The sequence below is a fragment of the Salvia splendens genome, chromosome 4 (assembly GCF_004379255.2).
Source record: "Salvia splendens isolate huo1 chromosome 4, SspV2, whole genome shotgun sequence".
In the NCBI taxonomy this organism is placed as follows: domain Eukaryota; kingdom Viridiplantae; phylum Streptophyta; class Magnoliopsida; order Lamiales; family Lamiaceae; genus Salvia; species Salvia splendens.
In genome coordinates this window covers 18,373,204-18,377,507 of record NC_056035.1, presented here as the reverse complement: position 1 = coordinate 18,377,507, position 4,304 = coordinate 18,373,204, and the positions used below count along the sequence as shown (strand labels likewise).

At 35.0% G+C, this 4,304-nt stretch overlaps 1 pseudogene; it reads right to left on the bottom strand.

Moving 5' to 3' along the window:
- Positions 1-673: 673 nt before the first annotated feature.
- Positions 674-4,304, bottom strand: LOC121800189 (annotated as a pseudogene).

Here is a 4,304-nt window from a genome sequence, read left to right as displayed (position 1 = left end):
TAAGGATAACAATAATTTATTTTATAATAATACATTATTATTTATTTTATTAGTCAACCTTGCAAATACCTGACAATACTATATAATACGACAGTCCCAAGTACAAGCATCATACAACTTTATTGTAAGAACAAACATCATACGCCAGAAATCAATTTTTCTCCATCCATAAAGTAATAATACTACTCCTCATTTTGCTATTTGAAAACATTCATAATTTAAAATCTAAGTTATTTCTTCATTTAATCATACATTTACTTTCCATTATAAAATTAAAATATAAAAATCAAATCTACATTCTATAAATATTTTCCTCTAACTTTGTTTACATTTTTTAAATTTTCATTATTGAACTAAAGTGAGACTTTAAGTTGTAGACAAAAGTTGCAATAAAAACCCGTCTTATTAGACTTTCAAACACTATTAGGTAGCATCAATAAAAACTTACTCCCCATCTATCAAGTTACTTCAGTCATATTCCATTTTGAATTGTCCTAGTTGCTTGAGTCATTTCTCTTTTTAGCTAAAACAAAACATTTAATCCCTCCTACTTTATTATTTCGTTTACTTTACTGTTTCTTTTCTCTTTTACTTTATTCTCTCATCTACTTTATTTAACTCACTAAACACAACTAGCTTAAATCTCGTGCCAAAGAGAAATAACATGGGACGGTGGGAGATAACTCTAGTCCTAAACATACAAAACTTACTCAATGTTATTGGAGTCTACAAAAATTCCGCATCTACTTTCACAAATTGAATAATACATTAACTTAGATAATTAGTAAAAAATCCGATCGACTTCTCAAATATTTTTCTGGATGATCACGCACTGCCGCCTGGTTCTTTAATTTGCAATGTTGTTCTCGATAAGCTAGCTTCCAGTTCATCTAGCTCATCCATGTCAAGATCATCGTCGTCATTCTCATCCTCCTCGTTATCATCAACATGATTGGAACTATTTTCTGCATTTCGTGCAGTTGATGAGGACAAACTTTGCCCAATCCATGGCAGCACCATTATCAGTCTGAATATAAAGTTAGTCAAAATATCAGAGACGGCCATCACATTGCACAGTATACAGGATATGTGAAGCTCTACAAATTATAAGAGTACAAGCAAGCATCATCCCAGCTGTGAAATTACACACCAAAACAAAAATGTAAAACCAAATATTTTTGACACTATGATCATCTCAGAAAGTAGGAAACATATTTGCGATACACACCTGTGCTTAAATATACAGTAAGTTGCGAGTACTCTTTCTCTACTATGAGGTGATCCATCTAGACGATAACTTACTATAACATCAAGCTATTAAAGATTTTGGAGTATGTTTATTTCTTTCAGAGGGTGTGCAAGACATTTCAGCAGCTATAAGACTTCAAGCTGATTTTACAAACAGCATTATATAGTTAACGGGGAGATATATCTGATAGTAGAAGTACTATCACTTGACAATGATCATACTTCTAAAGCCTTATGTTGCCTCATGATTTTTGCGATTTCCATCCACTACATTTTTCTCATTTGAGAACAAGACAAAAGTTCAGTGACAAATCAGATTACCAACTAAAAGATGAGAATAGTAGGACAGAGAGAACATTGATATTACCTTCTGCTCAACGTCTGGTTCCTCCTCTTCTCTCTGGTACTTGTCATAGGCCTCAGCATCATCAACAAACAAGCTTGCATCTAACAGGAACAGCTCACGGCCACTGGGAAATTAAGAAATAAATATTAAGGAAATTCTCATATCCAGCAGGCACGAATATTCAAACATGAATACAAGAAGTCCCTGAAGAAGAATTACCTCATATGGTCATTTTTGGCTCTCTCTGCCCTTTGTGCAGCCAATCCAGCTTCTCTCTCTTCCACCTTTTTCTTCTTCCATTGCATGAACAAGTCCGTATTCATAGGAGTACAGGTAGATACTTTTGCCCGCTGAAATAAATACGTATCAAAATCTATTAGCACAATAAATATACATTATGGGCTCAAGGAAGTGTGGAGAATAAACTCGAGACAAGAGCCAAAACAATCCGTGGAATCTTAATAAATTCATAACTTACAACTCCACCAGGCAGAAGTTACCTGGTTTTCTATCTCTTACTCAATGGTTATCTTCTGGGCTTCCTCCTCCAACAGGGCCTTCATTTGAGATTTTAAAACATATCCAGGTGGAAGTGCATGTCGGTAATGGCATTCTTTACTACCATTTGGGCAAACCCAAAACCAGCCATATTGTTTCTTCTCCACTGCCTCCAAAAAGTATTTACATACCTACAGTAAAGTGAGAAGATAAAATTAGTGTTTTAAATACAAAGAAAGTTTTTACATAAAATTCCAAACAGCATTCTGACACCACTTAATACAATTACACAATCATTTTCACCAATTAAGCTAAATCAAATAAACTAAGCCATAGCTTACTTTTTTATGAATCGTTATAAGTGGAATAGAAGTGTAGCTCAACATGTTTGTTTACTACATAATCATTTCTAACAGAATACTGACTCCAGTCCTTCCTCATGCAAAAGAGGTCTGGTGAATTACATTTTTTATAAACTGAGGCTCTTTGTGAAAGACAAAAATAACTTTTTACTAGTACATACATCTATCAAAAAGACATAAGCAGTTCAATGAATCCTATAAACTTTGTCTAATTTCACTATGACATGATGACAGCCATGATGATTATTCACTGAGCTTCCAACAAGCATACGCAGTGCCACCAAACAAAAGAAGAGTTTCTACTCTTGTCATTACCAAAAATTGTGTGGAAGCACCTAATAAATACATTTTACTCAATATACAATCCAGAATCGTTTTACTCATCCCCTCGTTTGTTTTTTTCTTCTACAGTTATAGCTTTTAGAGAAGCTTAATGCTAGCATTTATCAATATACAACTCAGAATAATTTTACTCATCCCTTCTTTTGTGTTTTTCTTCTACACTTATAGCTTTTACGAGAAGCGTAATGCTAGCATCTAAAAATTCTAGGCATCAATTAAGATGTCCAATAAACAAAGAAGAAGCATTCTAAGAATCCAATTGAACAATGTCTATCAGTCACACAATTAGATAACAAGATCAGAATTTATAGCTAAGCCAACTCAACTGACAAACGCTTACTATATCGGTAGGCTTATTCTTGTTGTATTCATTGCTTTTGGACGCGACAACCTTCTCCAATGTTTCTTGATCCCAATCCTCCATAGTTCCTTGTTCTTTTTATTTGGTGCAAAGATTAAACATTTAAAACATGCATTAGAATCTTAGTTTGTTGTTAGACTTGAAATGATGTTATTCAGAATCGTGATTAGACTGCCAAAGTATCAACCTTCCTCCCATGTATCGCTATAGATATCTATCTTCTCTCCTTTCCTCTGCACATTCAAGTCATGGGAGAATTTGCACTTAAAACCTTTTGCACATTGCCCCACCTTGAGATGCTCGCACAGTATAGACTTCGGATCAACGCCTGGAGACAGCATTATAAAGAGTATACCATGGTTTCTCAAGTATCCAAATGACCAAGCAAACAAATTCAACCTAGCCTCTCACTAACGAATTGGTAAATTAGATTGTATATATGGATTTAGCCACAAATATCAGAGAGCTTTTGACCTAATACCAACTCCTATCAATACCTTTCTACATCAATAGATAAAATCTCTGAGAAAAAACTCGCCAACAGGTACTTTATGCTGTTTCACAGCAACTTAAAACAACTCAGCAAGCTCCTTCTCCCTAGCTTTATCCTCCTCTTTCTTCTTCTGTACTTTTTCCCCAAAATTTTAAAAAATATTGAGAAAAAAAGAAAAATCAGCCGTGAGCAATTCCGATTTGCACACACAAATTGGACCAATACAAGCAATCATTGATAACTCAAAACTAGATTACTATTTTGTGACCTGCGCTTGGAGTTTGCTGGGGTCGGGTTTGGGCTGTCCGGACTGCTTCAGAGACTGTACGTACTTCTGCACATTCTTAAATTTGTTCTTGTTCTTCAATCAGAAGGTTTTGTCCTCAATCACCTTCTGCTTCTTCGCTATATCAGCTTTCGATTGCTTGGGAGGCATTTTTGCCCTCTTTTTTTCCTCTCTCCTTGACGATTAATGTCACTCAACAGATAGCTAAAATGCAGGTGAATGGATTTCCTATGGTTGAGAGCAGCTGTTAGGCGTCGGAAAAATTCCAGCGGCGACCGGCGGCGGAAGATGAACACTGCAACTGTGTATGTAGTCTGTGTAAACTTTTTGGGTTACGAAAAATATGAATTTATTAAGAGAATAAACTT